Source organism: Pinus tabuliformis, chromosome 1_2 (assembly GCF_031772625.1).
Source record: "Pinus tabuliformis cultivar Carrire ecotype Pingquan chromosome 1_2, CPIR1, whole genome shotgun sequence".
Taxonomy (NCBI): Eukaryota; Viridiplantae; Streptophyta; class Pinopsida; order Pinales; family Pinaceae; genus Pinus; species Pinus tabuliformis.
The window spans coordinates 6,552,137-6,572,025 of record NC_142298.1 but is presented as its reverse complement, the minus strand read 5'-3'; positions in this window follow the sequence as shown (position 1 = coordinate 6,572,025).

Sequence of the window (19,889 nt, the reverse complement as noted above, 5' to 3'; positions counted from 1 at the left end):
AATATATGTCTTTTCTTTTTTCATAGAGAATCATGGCTTTCTTGAAAAAGACAACAGTTTTCTTTCTGTTTTTTCCCTCGTATATGAATTCTCATCACACTTTGAAATTGAATAAATCCCAAGCAGTTCCAATGATCCAGGATTGTGTAGTTTGCTTTCTGTAGGTCCAACTTCCTATCATCGAGTGGGCTTAAAAGGAAATACGAATGCTCTAAGTGGTTACCCAGCCAGCATCCAAGCACTAAGTTTGGTGAGGTAGTTCAAGGATGGTATGTAGTGCTTGCTTGACGTTAGGAAAGCAAGGAACTGACTGAACCTAAACTACCACATGCTCATATATAACTACCACCATTTCACCGGGCTATCAATTAGGAGGGAAACTGACCTGGTCCATGCAAAGAATATATAAGCCACCCCTGTAAATAGCTTGGTTGCTAGATATGGCATGGTAGCATGGGTACCTCCTTCTATTGACCTAGAAGCATACACAGTAGAGCAACACCACTAGCAAAGGCTAGAGCAAAGGCTAGGGCAAAGGTACCTAGAATAGTAGTAGACCCAGCGGTTGATGCTGTTTACTCAGTCACATATATAGACCGAGATCTATACAACCTGAGTAATACAACCTTAGTGATCGGGATTGTTATCCAAAGTAAGAGTTTAGTGATTGAGATTAAGATTCCGATGCTCGAGATAGAGATCTATATGCTTATGTTCATGATATAAGAGATTCTGAAGTTTGTAAGCGATATCCTGATAGTAGAGCTTATAGTATAGAGCCTATTTCATTACGAAAACCAGATACAGAGCCTGATGTTCCAGACTATGATTATGCTTTTCAAGATTGTGAGCGTGATCCAGTTCTTTCACCAGAACAAGTAGCATCCCTTCGTGTAGTTCCTGCTCTAATTGTCCTATCAGTATCCGAGCTACAAACAACAGATCTAGAAGCATAGGGAGATGCAGAGCCCAGATTCTGTAGATCCGTAAGCAACAGGAGCTTCATATCCATACCAGGGTGACCCAGTGATGTATCCTCCAGCATCAGCTTCGCTTGAATAAGAAAGAATGGTGACCCATCTTTACCCGAGACTACCTATCGTTCCTCACTACACATCTACCCAACCTGAGGACTCGCAGGGGCTCGACCATAAGCCCCCCCACCCAATAAGTAAATTGAAATTCATTCTCTTATTAGCTTTATTATACATAAATACTGTGACAAAGCACAGGGACGCTTGCGCTGGAACAAAGAAAAGGTGAACCCATCGCCGGCAATAAGAGAGAAAAGAACGGGGATTTTCGAACGTCATAAACTGTATCGAATGGCCTCCAGTGATAGTAGACTGGGGTGTTCATGAGCGTTGCATAAACAGATGGAATCGATGAGATTGGTTTGTTTGTTCCATATGTATTATTTGATTCCCTGATGTGAATAGCATAAAAGTATAGTCGCCCTTGCCCCCCGGAGGGACAAGTGGCTTCGCACCTTACCAAATATTATCACTATTATTTCTAGTTCGATCTCGATAGGGGTATCAGAACAATCAAACGCGCAGCCTTACCTGAGTGGGTGTACAACCAATGCCATCAATCACAGGCAGGGAATGCACTGCATAACATTCATTCAATCATGGCCATTGGATGGATTCAGGAGCAGAGCAATCACGGACACTGGCCTAGATTCAAGAGCTACAGCCATAGATGGATAGAGAGATCGGGGTGCACTTTGAATGATTGATTGATCGCAGGTCATCATAGAAACAATGCAAGGCAGGGTGCTTCTCATCCGTCATCCACAATCTAATGTGTAGTCCAAGTCATCAACCAATGGAGTGGGATGGATGGCTGAACAATGATGTATGTAAAAAGGCATCTCATCGGCAATGCAAGGACAATGGCAGGCACGGTAGAGTGGTGGTTGATAGCAGTTCCAGATCATCCTAACAGCCACAATGACATATCTAATCGCTGGTCAGACGGCATCAACCTAGCAACCAGGGCAAGGGATCAACCTTAGCAATCGCAGGGAAGGTCCACATCGGCTACACATTACAATACAACGAACACTTATGTGCACACACATATGCACCCATAATCCATTTGTGCACTCCCAGGCTTGCTATCAGTGTTAGCCTATAACTTGGGAAACCATCGAAGAACACAAGCAGAGGGAATCCTCAAGAACCAAAATCAGCCATGAAAATGGAGATTCTTTAGGGAAGGAATCCATTATAGATTTCGTAGAGAGGGACGCAACCTTGCCTTTTCTGGTGAGCTCCTTGCCTTTTCAGGTAAGCTCATGCTGTCCTTCGCTACACCTTTCATGTGGCTCTTAGTTCCTACCTTTCCTGCGCTCTAAATCAAATATATTATGAGCTTTTGCTATTGCCGTTAGCCATAGCACTATTATTCTCTTCGGAGCTGTATTTGCAAACTATCTATTGCAGGAGCTTTTATTTGACTTTGGATACAGGGCTTCGGACGGAGTTTGATTCTCCTATAAAAACATGAAAAAGCTACAAGCATCCAGTCAGGACAACAGTATAGGCACCCTAAGAAACCACTTACAGAGAGCTACAGCTGCATCGTATTGCTAACTACATCGTACCGGGGAAATAAAAGAAAATCAATATGCTGGGGGCTTATAGATCAAAACCCCCGCTCACCCTCCATGAAGAAATCACTTTCACTCAATCCCCCACCCACCGATGTGCGTGCTATTATCTGGGTTTTCCCTTCAAAACGACTAAGTTCCGGGCTCTTCGATTCACTTGAATAAGCAACAAACAACTACTAAACAACGCACGCCAAGCTACCCGCCGTAGGTAGGGAGGTAGATATATAGAACCTGCCCTTCACTTCGGGAATCACTGTGACGTACTACATTGATTTAGAATAACCAACACCACCCCTGCAGTAAACAGCTTCACGATTGAGGACCGGCAGGGTGCGTAGCACGCTCGACTAATAAGGAGAGGGGCTCGACCATAAGGATGCCCCCGGCAGGGTGAGGTAACGAACGCTCGACTGTTAAGGACCGGCAATGGGGCTCGACTGATAAGGAGAGGAACTTTAGTTGCTTGACCATAAGGTCCGTCAGGGGCTCGACTGATAAGGAGAGGATGCGCAAGCAGGCTCGACCATAAGGGAGAGGTGCCGTTAGGCCGCTCGACCATAAGGGAGAGGGAGAGGAGAGGGCTTGACTGTTAAGGATAGGGAGAGGAATTCATTTCATTGACCTTCTTCAGTAAGTCTATAATACTGACCACGCTTACCGGGTGGCAGAGAGAGTAGTTAGTGTGCGAGTCATTACGGGCAAGACTGCTTGTTCGCACAGCCCACCAAAAAGTGGGGGGAAATGGGAGGCGCGGCTGACTTTACCCAGAGCAAACCTTTTTATTTACTATATTGCCCGAGCGTAGCCCTTTGCTAGATATGAAAAGGCCTTCTTTCTTCGGTCGAGGTGGTGCGTGCAAAATATGTGTGTGTCCTTAGTCATCTTACCCACCCTAGCGGAGAGTGGCTAAAGCCCCTAAGTGGTATGTATGCGAGATGGGATTGAGTTAGCGCAGCTAACCTTCCTTAGGTATAGATGACGATATCGGTCGCTCGAGTTTTCCACTTTGTTTTCCCTCCTTCCACTTTCATTTCCTTGCTTGATCTCTTACTTACTTACTTAACTTACTGACTTACGAGCGAGATGGTCGGAAGTGAATAAAGTGTCGAGTTGTGAATTCCCGCTGATGGGACTCACTACGGCCGGTAAGGGGGCAGCTGTGGTAATAAGGTTATTTTACACTCCTGCTGCAATGGGTAGGCGGGCGTTGTAAACCTAACCTAGTGAAACGAATCTGATCAGAAACGATAGTGGAATGTATCGGGTGCTGTTGGTAGTTCATGGGGGTATATGTTTTTTTGCCCCCAGCATAGCATATGAAAGACGTTCGTGGAGCCCTCCTTCCATACGCCGCCCCCAAACCCCCCGCCCACGGTATCAGCTTGTAAGGTAGTTTTTATGGCGGGCTTTGCTATCGCCGACCCAAGCCCACTACTAGTTACGTGTCACTCATTGCCGGCTCCCCACCCACCGGGGTTGGGCAGCTTCCCGACTGAATAGCCGAGTGGCTCAATCAAATGGGCGGGGTTGGATGGATGGCTTGTAAGGTTCAAAACCCTCCCATAGTGCTGTGGGCCACCGGAACTGCGTAGGTTTGGTATCCTATCAATAGTATTGATATGCAGGAACCTAGATTTCAATCGAAGTAGTCCCCACCACTATGAATAATGAGTGCCCCGCCATCGTCGACCTACACCCACCACTGGGTCCTACCCGCCGGATATGTAAATACATCGCCTACCCGTCAAGAACCCAATAGCCAGCCATCCCTAGATATCGTCGCAGTAATTGCTCCCAGTGAATGAACAACCTATCCAATCCAATCGGCGCCCCGGAACGTCTGGAACCGAAACCATACCATTCCATAGTACGGACGGAAGGAAGGAGTCAAAATCAATCAGTTGCTCTTGAAACATAGAATAGAAAATGATCATTCGTGTTCCAAAGCCCGACCCCCAGCCCACCATACCTCCCCACACACCCGCTTCAAACTGGATGGATGTTTAGCGAGGTCTACTCGAATCAATAAAATGAACTTCAATGATCAATGAAAGCCGATCGATGAAAGAGTCGTGCTCAGTTTCAGAGAAATTAGCCGCCCCACCATACCCAATCAATGAATTTGGTTTGCTTGCTTACGGGTGACCCCAAACGGTCCAATAGTGAGCGACGCTTCTATATTCATATGAACTGCAAATGGATTATTACTATCAATCGACGTTTCAATTCGCCCGGCCCCTACGAAGCTTTTACCACTTAGAGCTTTGAGGCATATATCTATCCACATTCACGCAGCGGCTTAGCCCCGCGCACCTAACGCTGCAGCTACAAAACATAGCAGACTGGAATACCTTGACTGGACGACCCAGACTGGACCAGGCGGACTAGGCATACTGGACAGGAAGGAAGGCTGGGCATAACCGTGCACACCTCACACTACACCTAATAGACCGGTCCACCTAAGTAAGCTAACGGGCATACATAATAGGGCAGAACGGGTATCAGTAACAGCTAATAACAGGCACAGACACATGCTAACACATGCGTGGCTACTACATACAGAGGGAAACAAAAAAGAGAGACATAACAGCGGAGCTACAGGACGGACATAGCACCATCCAGGGAAGCGAAGGAAGCACATCAAAACATACAGAGATACCGGGCCTACTGCGCACAGAACCGGTCTTGTCGCTTCGGTGAATCACTGGGGAAGTAGGTTTTCCCAGCGAAGCGCCCCACCCAATAGTCTTATCAGGTCTCAGTCTCTATGGCTGGATGGCTTATATGCTGCTCTGGCTGGCTCTGGTCCTCTAGCTGTTCCTCTAGTTTCTGCTGTTGGGTGGGAATAGATAATATAAAGACAACGGAATGGGAGCAATCCTTGCACTCGGAAGCGCAAGACCCTCCGGACCTTCCTTTTCTTTGGTCTAATCTACGGATAACTGTCTCATGCTCATGTTCCTTGGGTCAGACTCTTGCTCACCCACCTTCCTCAAAACCTAGCTTCTCGTGCCCAAATTCACTTATAAGGAGGGGGCCAAACAGCCTCTTTTTCCTCTCCCTACGGTCGAGCGTCTAAAGACCCTCACCCTCACCCATATGAATGAGTGAGCGACCCCAGAAGTAGGCGATGGCGGCCCTACGGTCGAGCGTCTAAAGACCCTCGCCCTTTCTTTCTTACCCTCAAACGGCACCCTTTCTTCCCCTCAAAGAGCAGAGCTAGCTAAGCAGGACCTGGCCTTTGATGGATTTCTTCCCCTCAGAGCTAGAAGGGAATAGAAGAGTAAGTCTTTGAAACCCAGCTGTCTAGGGTTACCGCTCAAATTCCCTCCTCTAGTTATAGAATAAAAAAAAAACAAAAAAGAATGACTAATGGATCAGGCAGTAGCAGATCCAGTCGCAACTTATCCAGTAGTAGCAGCAACTTCTAATACCAGTGATCCAGCACACCTATTGAACTAGCAGCATAACAGCTAGCTTCAGCCCAGGCACAGTGAAGTGACAGGACGATATCGAGCAGTTCCTCCTGATGATCGTGATTCATACCTTCGTTATCCAGATCCTGTCTTTCGTGATCGATAGGAAGATTCTGATATTTCTTCTTTAGCGAGACCCAGTTGCTTACCTTAAACAAGTGAAAGAGTCAGATCGATGCCAATCGTGGTTACAGACAGGAGGAAATCACAAGCATATTACGGAGCAAAGCAAGCAGTCAAGGTATAAGCAGTGAAGGCAGGGTTGCGGAACAAGTTGTTGTTGACTCAGTTTACCTAGTAGCAGAGATTCCTATCTAGTCCCCGTGGACCCATCTTTCTCAGTCTCATTAGTAGCGGTAAAGGCGGCTATTATTCAAATGCTCCAGGCTTCTGGCTATGGATCTTATAATGGTCCTGGGCGGGCCTTACTTAGACACTGAGCTTCCCCAACCCTTCTCATTTGAACCTGCTATCCTCACCAGGCATAGGCACCCCACCTACCAGCCGGGCATACCAGGCTAGGCACTACTGATGCTTATAACAAATAGATTATTTACGAGCATGTTCTAAAGTGGAAAATATCATTAGTAACGAGAATCTCAAATCCTCTCCCTTATGGTCGAGCCCCTCACCCATCAGAATGAGTGAGTGACTCCATCCCTCTCCTTAACAGTCGAGCGTGCTTACGCACCCTGCCGGTTCAATTTACTTATTTGGTGGCCCCTCTCAAATAAGTAACTAAAGAGCAACTAAAGTTCCTCTCCTTATCAGTCGAGCCCCGTTGCCGGTCCTCATTTCTTCAACCAGCCCGGTCGGTTCTTCGACTATCCAATCCAGCCCAGATATTTAGTTCCTTCAATCCTAACGTCTAGCCACCACAGACAGGTTCTAGCTAGATAACGGGTTCTTCCATCCCTTGGGTTTCTAGCTAGATAACGGGTTTTGTCGTCTCGTCCTGTAGAAGCTAGGGTTTCTGTCGTCAATCAATCAATCAAATCAATAACTCACTATCCGGGCAAGGTGGGATCACCAACCTAGGCTTTTCAGTCGTTATCAATCTCTAAATCAATCGGTGCTTTTTTTTATTGTAGATCTGAGCATAATCATCATCGGGTGTAACCTGTATAGCCAAACGTTCTAGCGTAAGTTCTTGCCTCACGGGTTAAAGTAGCCCTCGCTCGGTTAATCAACCGGCAAGCAGCTGTGTTCAACCAGCCTCAGATTATATCGACCAGCCTCAGTTAGGTCTAGCAAGCAAGCTAACCAACCAGCTCCCCAGCAAGCTCCCCATCCAGCTAACCAGCGAGCTCCCCATCCATCCAAGCTGATGAAATCCATCATCGAGCAACTTAATCGACCCAAGCTGATGAAATCCATCATCGAGCAACTTAATTGACTCTAATGAACCTACCTAACTATCGGTCGGAGAAGGGAAACGAGAAGTACGCTCAGGAAAAACTCTCAGGCTTTGGTACAGGCAGAAGCGAACAAGGATGCTATGCCCGTTGAAAGGCATAGACTACCCCGCAGGCCAAGGAGAAAGGATGGTAGGAGCGAAGAGCGAATTCTACTATAGTGTGAAGAAGAGTAATTCATAATACTAATAGCAGTAGCAGGAACCGAGCAAGGAATATGATGCCACAGGAGATCTTGAATCATAAACTAATTCATAATTAGATGATCAGGACAATGAATAAGAAGTATGCGCGCGATCAATCCGTTCTTGAATGGTATGCCAACGTGAATGGTAATTTGTGAGCTGGGCCAAACAATTATCTCTTTTCAACCAAGAATCCAACGCCACGGTAATCCCTCGCGCTAACAACACATGAATCGGGAATCCAAAATCCAAAACGGATTCAGCGACCACGCCCAAGGGATCGCACGTTCAGCCTCTCTCATGTACGATGATAGCCGACCGGGAGAAATAGCCAGTTTTTTTGAATGTTGATCGATAAACTTCCGACGGAGATGCGAAGGTGGCCGTAGGTCGAGTGACCGTAGCTAGCATGAGAAACACTCCAGAGGCCAAAACATTCACATGTTGGACAATATGTTGACAGACCGAGATCATATAGATGCGAAATCGACCGCACCAGCAGCATCAGCAGTTCAAGTCGCTCCAGTGGCTTTAGATGATCCGGAATCATAAGTTATACCCGAGTCAGGTGTTGTTGGCTTCAGTTACGAACCATAGGCCCTACCACTATCCGTAGAAGAACTCGCTTGCCAAAGAGTTGCTTTATCTATACTTTCTTTCTAACGAATCCTTACCTTAGCGTAATGACATATATAATGAGATATCTCTTTGTATACGATATTCTTCTATTAGGGTACGATCGATAATGAAATAAATAGAGTCATTTCAATGTATGAATCCTTCGCTGCTGTAGCTCGATTTCGTTGCCATTGTTGTTCGAACACATCGCAACTTACTTATTCCAAATTTTGGGTGCCACTGAAAGAAAAGCATGAGGTGAGGGTGTTAACGCTCATCCGACAGAGGAGGATGAGAGGGAGAGGATCTCTAGATATTATATACGTAATTACGCTTTGATTTGATTCTATCTCTTATAATAGAGTACACGGCATATAGAGTACAACATAAGAGCCTGGATAACACCTAAACAGAGCGGAGGAAAGGCAATGCATGGGTTAAACAACCAACGTGGATAGAGAATAGGAGAGAAAAGGTACCAATCCGTATGACCAACTCGCTTATCTGTCCATCCGTCCATGAATCAATCCATCCCAGCCAGTGGCATCATCACACCCCGTACAGATAAAGCCTAGAGAGCAGGAGCCGTCACCCTTTCATAAACATAAGGCCAAGGAGCATTCAGAGCATGTATGGAACCGTCTGGAGCATGCCTAGAACTATCTGGGACACGTACAACAGGAGACCAATGATGATCATCCACAGCTAGCAGCTAATCGTATCTCGTAAGCATCTATTAGGGAGGGTGGACCACTGTAATGAGCGAAAACAGAAGACAAATAGAAATGCATAAGGCGAATTGATACCCTCATCCTGGATATCCACCCCCGAACCCAGATCTGCTATTAGTAGCGCGTTACCAATGGAAAGAAGTGCTAGGGAACCGTATCAAAATTAGGCATATGGCCCCTGGAGCTCGCCACAAGTAGTCGTCCCAACTCGGGTTCGTCAAAGATGAATTACGAGCGATAGCAAACACAGCTATAGAAGGTTAGGACCAATCGGGGAGGACAACCATTGATTATTCCATGTCACTTAGCCTTAAGATACTCTCTTCTTAGTCCATGCATCTATTCCCACACTTACCCTAAGGCCATATATACTCTAGAGCCCCACTAGCCTACGGTTAGGAAGAGATTATCAAGAGGTTTATCTCTACCAAAAAACTTTAGTCTTTGGAGATCTCCCTAACTAAATTGACTCTCCTATTCCAATGCTTGGTTTAGGCCTTTGAACCTATTTGTTTTCTTTTCATGGGATAGGGCCACAGTACCCATGGAGGTGCCCAGCATGGCGGAGATGGTCTGGGCATTGATGAAAAAAATTGAAGTCTACCCATCGGTGGACATGACAGTTGAAGTGGAGGGGTGAAAATGCACACAGCTATACGAATTCAGGAATTTGATAGGTGTCTGGGACTAAGTGTTGCACTAATCCTGAAGCCTAGTGGCCATGAGCTTTAATTCCCTTTTGAAAATGGGCATAGGCAGCCCCAATCAGTTGGCGGGGAGTTGGCTAAGTGAAAGCATAAGTCATAGCAATGCAGTATTGAACGATTATGAGGAGCAATATATAAGTAGGGCTAATTTCAGCTTACTCGGAACCCCCAAGCGGTGCTTAAGCACCAATAGCGGAGGCATAACCCATGGTTTACCCCACAGTTAGATACCAAGTATATAGAGGTCCAGAGCCCAACATCATAGATTCCTCATCAGGAAAGGGGGCACCAGATAGATATGGGGTTGGACCAACGTAGTTCATCACACGGGCAAGGCCTTACCTTAGGTCAGGGTAGCGAACACACAATCAGGATCCTACTATAATAGGGGAGGCACAGGCAGGGGTATAGGTCACAGAACCAAATTCATTTCCCATCACATTCATCCCTTTATAGCCCCTCGTACGTATAAAAGCATTTGACCTTGTAGACTAAGCAGTGTAGGTGGTTAACCTAGAAGTAGGAGCAAAGCAAGCACTTGCGCACCATCTATTTCCAAATAAAGCACGGTAAAGAAAGTGCCCGCAGAGGCTGTCCCTCGCACATCCACCGCTTGTTGACTGACCCACTCCGTCTCAATAATCAATGCCCGAATCAAGCGCCATCAATCACGAGTCGATGAGGTATGAGCTTTATTTGACACGATGCAGCAGCAGGTTCGATGCATGAAGGACAATGATGTTTCTACGATGCATTTTGAGCTCCTTTTTGATGTTGATTCGCGTTGGCATGTTGATTGGCGTTGGCAAGGGCAGAGCACGATCCCACCTACCCGATTGAATGCCGAGACCAACAATCGTTCCTACAGCTACTAAATCCCCTTTCACTTAACGATATGGAACAATCGTTCTGGATCACATGGCATGAACGAGGCATTACTTACGATGCTACTGTTTTGATAAGTTGATGAGCTTATTGTTGTATAATTACGTATATAACACAATCAGTGAATTAGTAGTGCTGCTTTAGTTACTTGCTTAGAAAGTGACTGGCTGGATTGTTGCAGAAACAGACTGGGATAAGAAACCGGCTTTCTCACTTGCTTAAACTTAGATCTGCCTGCCCTCTACCTGCCGCCTTTGAAACTTGATCTTGATGCTCACCTGCACCCCCGGACTTACCTTCAAATTTCTTACTTTAAGATCCGTGAGCCATACCTTTTAGCCAAGAAAGATTGACCAATGCTTGCTAGATATGGATTCACCTTTTGAGGATCATACTACATTCAGAGCCCAGAAGCAACAGTCATTTACCCGATAGCCAATCATAGCTTATAGTCAATCAGTCAGTCATTGCTGGAATGGTTGAATTTGTTGGGGAATGGCACGGTTTATTTTTGTATGTTAATGGATTCTGTGTACTGTGACGCGAACAACTTTCTGTTTGCTGTGATTTGAACGGATTCGTGCAGTGAAGTCAGTGGTTAACCTTCGTGCAGTTAATGAAGCGGAGGGGGCTAGGTGCATCAGTGAATGGCTATGTGCAGTTAGTTAGCGGCTTAACTACTGATCGGGGTACGATGAACGGGGTTGTCTGTTGAACGGGTATCGTGTGATGTGGTTCCACCCCTCTCAAAAGACTGACAATCAAAAGAAAATCAATCAATAACTCGGCTTGGCTTGTCTTCCGGCACCTGTCTTAAGTTGTCCTTGTTGGACTGGAGCTTGGGCTTGTGGCTTTCTCTGGCCCCTCCCTACTGGCTCTGGCATATTGACTAATAAAGCACCTTCCTTCTCTCTTATCAGTGCCATCAGGTATATGGACTAATAAAGCTCCACCTCCTAATTGGGCTCCAATAAAAAAAAGAGAAACAGAGAATGAGAGACGTAGAATAAGGAAATTGATGTATATGTGTCCAGGCTGGGTGGATTGAGCGGTACGACCCATCAAAAAGAAAGTAAGTGTTCCTTCAGGTCTAGGCCGTAAATCTCGTTGGACTATTGGGATTTACCGTCCTTGCACTAGGAAGTGCAAGCCCCTCCGGCACCTTGTTTTAACACCAGCTTATGCAAGCAATAAAGGGACTATGTCTTATGAGATGGATGCACTGAACCTTGCACTAGGAAGTGCAAGCCCCTCCGGCACCTTGTTTTAATACCAGCTTATGCAAGCAATAAAGGGACTATGTCTTATGAGATGGATGCACTGAACCTTGTTTGAATCAACGAGCAGTCCTGGAATAATTGTTTGGTTGTTCAATCACACAATCACTAACTCACTCAATAGCATGCAAGCACTAACTCACTCAATAGCATGTTGGTTCGATGCGCACAAAGCGGGTGGTTCCCACTACAGGGTCTGAAGTCAGCTCAGTAGTAAGTCCCCTCACTGGTAGGATAAGAATAGCACTCCCTCACAGGATCAAGAGGATGTACAGCTACACCTTCCTTCCATCTATAACTTCAAAGAAAAGGCAGTGATGATACTGCTAATATCATTGAATAACGCTGAGTCAAACCCAAAGCTTCAAGACCTAATCACCACATGTAACCACATGTTAGGCCTTGCCCGTACAACCAATCCTTCCTGACCTTATAGCAAGATTTTTTCGGTAACTAATACCCCGAAAAAGAGGTGAACTAATACCCCCCCCAAATCTTCTATTTAGCAGAGAATAGGAGGAGGGGGAGCAGCATTGAATACTAGCCCCCCCCTAAATGACATTCCCCTCAACGACATTTCAATAACATTACCATATCAACTTATGAGTGGTTTACTAATATGGAAAGATTAGAACCAGTACTTAAAGTTCCTGATCTAGCATCGGCCTATCTCGTAGTAGCTGGACAAGTAGCTTCTCCATTACCTGTACTAACAGCAAGTGAGGATCTATCGGTTCAAATAAGCTACACCGAGCTTCAAATATGCTAGGTCTTTCTACATGTATGGTGACATGCTCATAAGTAATATGAAAGGTTAGGCATGTTGTTTGAAGGGTGGCTCGGCTCTCCTTCATTCCGGGAACCACGTAACATATATAATTATATGGCAGCGAGCCATATTGTTATGTAAGTATCATGAGTGGTGTTGTGTTTATATATTGAAGATCTCTCTGGATTTTCCTCTTCCCCCATCAGTCTACTATGAATATCAAAATCGTACTGGTTCGCATTAGCTTAAGTGTTGATTGTAGTACGGTGACATTCTCTTTGTTGATGTCGGTCCTGCTAAGATCCATCGGCTACGAGAATATCAAATTAATAATAGGCAGGTCGCTGGTGAATAGCTATAAAGTAATTATAGGTGTGAGTAGCTGTTTGGACGTCTCGACGGTGGAAGCAACCCTAGTAAGCGGTTTTGGTCGGCAACGCTCGTTGAAGGTGGAATCCATGGAATTGGAGCCCCGTCGTAGTCTGAACAGCGTGTGCAAGGAGCTCTTGGGTGTAACAAGTGGTGAAATAGTGACCTGGGGTATGTCGTTGTTGGAAGTAAGAGCTTGTTCATTGGCGCATACGTGCAAGATACGGGTAGATCTGGCCTTAAGGCAGGTTGTTTTGGGTGAATCAGATCTAAAAGTAGCTAAAGTTGAAGAGAGAAGTTCTAATGTAGAACTTTCCCCGTCAGCTCCGGCTGTTGAAGCTCTTGGAGGGAGTGAGGGGGCTCTCACTAGCGAATCGTTTGATGGATTGGATCCCTTTGCGGGTTCTGGAAGGTGGGAATGGGAAAAGGCTGGCTGGGATAATGCGAAAGGGAAATGGTTTTCTATCTGGCTTTCTGACTGGCTTTCTGGCAATGCTGGCTTCATGGGCATTGGAATCAATGGCTGGCAGGAGCGGAGCCCACTTCAGTGTCAGTGTTTGGAGCAATGGCAGGAGGAAATGGCGAGGACTAGGGACATGCCCATGCCTATAGTGGGGGTCTTTTAGTAAGGATAGGTAATTCTAGAGATAGTAGTGGGGATAGCCTTTATCTATTTTGGGGCTAGATAATAGGTAGGCTCATAGCTAGTCTCTAGGATAGGTAATCTCATATCTATGAGATTGATTCCCCAGAGAGGCATTTAGTCGGCCCTACAGCAAGAGCGGTTAGTTAGCCCTACATATAGTTAGTTATGGCAACCCTAGAGAGAGGCGTTTATGGCAGCCCTACAACGTTTAGTAGGCCCTAGAGAGAGTTAGTCAGCCTGGAAAGGCAGAGAGTTAACCCCCTAGAGCGTTTAGTTATTGAACCCTAGCCTCGAGTCCCGAAGGCTTGCTTGCTAAGGTTAGCGGCGAAACAAGGTTAGGTAGGGCTTAAACTGCCAGGGCTTAGCTGGTTATGCAAGCTTATCCATCCAATAAGAAAAGGTTAGCTAGGGATAATTCCGATAATAAAGATAAGAAGAATTCCAATAATAAGAGTGAACCCTACAGCATAACGTGGCAACCTACTGCATAGAGGACGTTAGACAGACCTACTGCATTAAGGCAGTGAGTAGAGAGGTCCTATAGCGTAACGTTAAACCTTAAGCATTGCCGCGACAACCCACATCATTTAGGTGGATAGTAAACCCCAAAGCATTGATTTCAACCTACAACTATTCCGTGAAACCTAAGAGTCCCTATAGATAGGCAGTGGGAGTTAGACAGACCTACTGCAAGAGAGGTTATTCAGACCTAGAGATAATGTCCGATAATAATTTTTGCATGATGCATCGATCAAAATATTGAACCCTATAGCTATTCCGTTCAAACCTGCCGATAGTGAGTGGCAACCCTATAGCAGTGAGTTATTCCGTGAAAACCACAGATATAGGTGGTTAGTTGATAGGTCCTACAGCATTGAGTTATTCCGGTAACCCTACAGCATTAGACCTACGGCTATTCCGTGGCAACCTACAGCATTGCCGTGGCAATCCCATAGATAGGCAGAGAGAGGCAGTGGGTTAGTAAGACCTATAGCATTGAGTGGCAACCCTACAGATAGGCTTAGTTCAACCCCTTCCGATCATTTCGATAATAAACCCTACTGCATTGCATTGCCATGGCAACCCAAAGCAGATAGGTGGTTATTCAACAGAGAGAGAGGCAGACCTATAGCATTGGGTTTGACCCCTAATACTATTAGATTGGGTTTAACCCTACAACTGGTAGCCAAAGAGAAGAGTACTGGGTTATGGCCGAAGATTGGGACAGAGAAGAAAGGCTATGGGATAAAGCCAAGAGCACTGGGTAACGCCGATAGCACTTTATTTGGATAGACCCTAATAATAGATGCTTAGATAAAGACGGTAAGTAAGCGTAGAGAACTGGGTAACCGCCAAAGATAGGGTGGCTTAGAAAGAATGGCTATGGGAAAGAAAAGACTTACTGGGGTTAGACCCAATCAACTGGTAGCCAAGAGTACTGGGTCAGGCCGAAAGATTGGGCAGTAAAGAACGGCAGAAGATAAGTCCTATAGCCTAAGATTGGTTCTTGGCAGTGGGTTATTCCGTAGGTAAGATAGACCTATAGCCATTTAGTTAGACCCTAAAGCAAGTGCAGTGGGTAAGACAGAGATACTTAGGGTTAACCAAAAGCCTATCAGTTAGACACTAAAGAAAGGTTGTAGGTAGAAGATAAGACCTACAGATAAAGTCAGTGGGAGAAGCACTCAAGTTAGGACCTAATACTGGGTGGATGGGAGATAAGAGCACTGGGTCAGACCTACAGAACAAAGGTAGTAGGTAAGTGTTAGGGTCCCACCCTAACCCCCTTATTTATGTAATGGGATCACGTAATAATCAAGAGTCAATAAAGCCCATATTAATAATTGTAAGTGGTTAATACACAATTAATGACGGAACCACAGTTAGTTGCAAATGGGCCGTAGTATTAGATAGATGGTATTAATAAAACCCACAGTATTGGCCCGTCGTATTGGATGTATGAGTCATATATAAAGGATAGAGACTCCCTGCGAGGAGCATCGTGTCTTATTTTGTAGTCGAGCTCTGCTCTATTGGAGGTTGCCCCCTTGAAGAGGCAAGTGAACATTACTCTCTGAATAATAAAATCATTCCTATTCTGTGTTCTGGGTATCTTTTCTTCACATATTTTGTATTTGGGTATCATTTTGCAAGTTAAGAGCATAACAAGTGGTATCAGAGCACTTTCCACGGCCGGTGGGATCTCCATTTCTTAGCAATTTTTTTTTTTTGGCTAGAGACGTGTTCCGGCGTCTTTAAACCACGGGATCTGTCGTTGAGCGCATAAACCTGCGGATTTGGGGAGGCATGCACGCAGAAAATAAAGCCATTCCGATCTATTAGATCCATTAGATTTGCAGAAGTAGTCTGTTTCACGATCAGATCCGCCATTCAGATCTCTCAGATCCCCCAGATCGGAGTCGTTGTGAAGGGTTCCTATGCCGGGGTATAATTTTCGCAGGACTTTTGGCCGCATTGACATTTTGAGGATTTGGCCACTGCAGTATTGATAAGGAAGGAGTAAAACTCCGTTAGGTAACGGAGTTTTCAGAAAAAAAAAAAAAAAAAAAAAAAAAAAAAAAAAAAAAAAAAAAAAAAGAGTAAAAAAGTCTGGGATCTTTCGGGGTGCTTATTGGTGATCTAGCCCATCAGAATCAGGACGATGAGCTGAGCACGGTGGTACCATTCACTTCTTAGTGATAATTTTTTAGGCGGTTGATGAGCCCCAAATTTGGTAACATTTTGGGCTCATTTGGCCTACTTACCCTTGCTCAACCCTTCATTTTTCATCACTTATGCATCATTTTTTTAGTATATTCATGTTATTTGTAGGAAGGAGGGCAGTCACTATTCCTAGGTGGCTAATACATGTTTATTTCAGGTTTTTTGACATTAAATGGAGAAAATCACGCAGATGAAGGCAAAGAGACAGCCAAGGTGGCATTGAGGTTTTGTAGGAAGGTTGTCCACAGCTTTGAATGGCCTTCCTCGTGATCTCCACCCACAACTCCGAGCTCCAACAGCTATCACCACCGAGCTAGAAGGCAGCCAACGGATTCTAAGGGAACATCAGTTTACTTTTAGTTGGTCAGCCAAGCCCCACTGATTTAGGAGGCCAGCTTGGCCCTCATAATGTATAAATATTGAGGCTGTAGCATTCGATGGGGACTTTTTGAAACTTCGTTGTTTATTCTGGACTACGAGCTGATAGCTCTGTTTTTCTCTTTGTAAGCCATTTTTGGCATGTTGTTAGACTTATGACTATTATCTTTTAATAAAAGGCAGGCACATTTGAGTTCAGTTCTAAGTTCTTAGAGGAGCTATAGCTCTCGGGTTTGGGCCCAACCTGAGAGCAATAGACCTCCTTTCTTTGTATTGTTAACTTTCTTTCTTTCAGCATTATATTTCTTTTCCTTTACATGCATTTGGAAACACAGTTTGCTGAGTTGAATTTCTTGATGTGATTAAGTAGGTTAGTTTTAGGAATAAAGTTGCTTTCAGTAGTTTAGATTAGAGTAAGGAGATTAGAGTTAATCGGAGCTCCAAAAAGGGTTGATTGCACACTCACTTCCACCTCTGTTTGGAGATTGGGATTGCAGCCCGTGCCACCCACCAAAAACACAGTTTTACATGTTCATGCAAGCTTTAACGTAATATTTCCATTTGTAGAAGTGTCCATGCATTTAGATCTTGAGCAATAACTCTTTGTTTCAGCACCATGCACGATTTTCCCTTAAAAATGACATTGCTGTTCTTTGGTTTCTAATAAAACAGTTAGAGTAGGTTGATGACATTTCGGTTATACGCAAGACAGGGGTGATTTGTTTCATTTACACTGCGCAGAACCACTCCATCATTTCCTTATCCTTCTAAGCCGTGCCTAGGCCATCTACTTATCTCCCAATTAGATCATTTGCCTCCCAACTCTTCTATCATCCACGTTGTCTTATCTTTTCGGCCTTCCATTGCCTCTACCCTCCTCTAGACCAACCAGCTTTACACACCCCCTCTCCATCTCATCTCTCTGTCCATAAGCCATCACAAGCTCCCCTCCTACCTCCCTATCCACCCACACAGCTCATTCATTCCTCCATCACCCAAAACTCCGATTGCAGAACATCCTGTAGAAATTATGGGACTTCCTGTAGAAATCCTGAACTTCCTGTAGAACCCCCTGCAGACATCCTGTAGAAGCTTGCAAACACGGTTTCCAGGCATCTGAACTTTGTGAACTTATGTGGAATGATGTTAGGGATCCCTTGGACCCTCTCAGAGTCCTCCTGACCTTTTCCAAGCCTTCCTCCCCTTGATCTACCCCTGCACAGTCAAGACCTAGTAAGAAGCACAGTCATAATAACTCCAACAACTTGAGCAAAAATACAAAAACATGTTCTCTTCAGATGAAAGTAGTTTAGACACATGCATCTCATCTCAATAGAGGTAATGGCATCACTTTTAGAAGTTGCATTCCCACCATTGCATCATAAGGATTAAGCTGGTAGAATTAGGGTTTACTAGGGTTTCCATGTTTTGTTGGCTTTCAGTTCATTCTTGCAAAGTAGGTTAATTTCCTTTGAGATAGCTTTCGTTCATCACTTAAAAAGCTTCTTCTAAGAACATATAGAAGTTGGCTTGAGCCCTAGCGTACTTGTGCCAACTGACCAAGTGACAGCTGCGACAAGAGCTAGTACTTGTGCATACACCACCGTCGCTTCCAAGTTTGTTACGAACTACTGGGTTGATAAAATTAGAGAAGGAACCTCCAGGAGTTGTAGCATTATTGCTACAATACTGGAGCCCACCATCTTTTTGGCGCCGTTGCCGGGGAAGCGTCAGAGTATTAGTAATTGTTGCTTTTCTTCTATTTTCCTACTCTCGCCTTCTGCCAAGTAGTTTATTTCATTCCCATTCTGCAAAAGTAGCATAGACATTTCCTGCTTTCATAGATTAACATTTCAATTCCGCAATTTCATTTTTGCAAGCATAGATTAGCATTTCAATTCTGCAAGCGTAGACTAGCATTTCCATTCCTGCAACTTCATTTGAGCAAAGTATATTAGTTCTTTCCTGCTTTCATTTCAATTCTGCATTTTCATTTCAGCAAGATAGTTAGTTGTAGATCAATCTGTTTCAGTTTTTGCAGGTGCCAGAGAAAAAAAACAAAAGTAATAATTTTTTTTTCCATTTCATGCCTCGTAGGAATCGAGATAAAACAGGAAAATTCTTACCCAACACCCCCACTACATCACTGAGTCACCCTTCTCTCTTCTTCGGTGAAAGTGATCCAGAAGAACCTATAGGTGAACCTCCTGAGATATACGAAGATCCTATAGCAGAAGAAGAATTAGAGACCATCCCATCTGAAGCTATGGCTGACAATAGAGGAGAAGATGAGAGAATAGAAGGTGCCTTCCCCATCTGAGAGACCAATGGAGACATGAAAATGAAGAACATTAGCCCCTCCGCTTTACCTCACTTCCATGGACTGACTACTGAAGATCCTGATACCTTCCTGTTTGAGTTTGCTGTCCTTTGTCGAACCTATGACTATACTGAAGATGAGCAGAAGCTGAAACTCTTCCCCTCAACTCTTAAGGATGCAGCATTACACTGGTTCATGGGCTTACCTGGGAACAGTATCAGCACTTGGGCTCAGATGCAGCAAGCTTTCAATACCAAGTACCGGGACTACTGTAGGTCCAAGGAAACCAAGGGAGAAATCTTTCGGATGACCATGGGAAATGATGAGTCCTTAGAGGATTATGAGGAAAGGTTCCAACTTAGCTATAAACGGGCCAGGTGCACACTTTACCCTGAATCCCTCAAGTTGGTCCTGCTCCGAGGAGTCCCTGAAGACCTCTTAGATACCCTTCACATGTTAGCTGGAGGAGATATTTACCAACTTCCTTATGAGGACATAAAGACTGTGTTTAGAAACCACTCTAGGGCAGCCCGGAAACGAGGTAGAGGAAACCTCCTCTCAGCTGGTATTCCTTTCTCCAAACATGAGTTTGCAAATCAATTAGAGGATCCCAAAAGTGAGGTGAGACAGACCATTGCCATGCAACTTGATACATTCAGGATCCAGCAGAAGAAGGAAGAAGCTGAGAGGGTCTTGGCTATCTTCTGCCCTAGGTGTACAAGGAGACACCCTAAGAACGAATGCCCATTACATTCGGTTGAAGTATGTT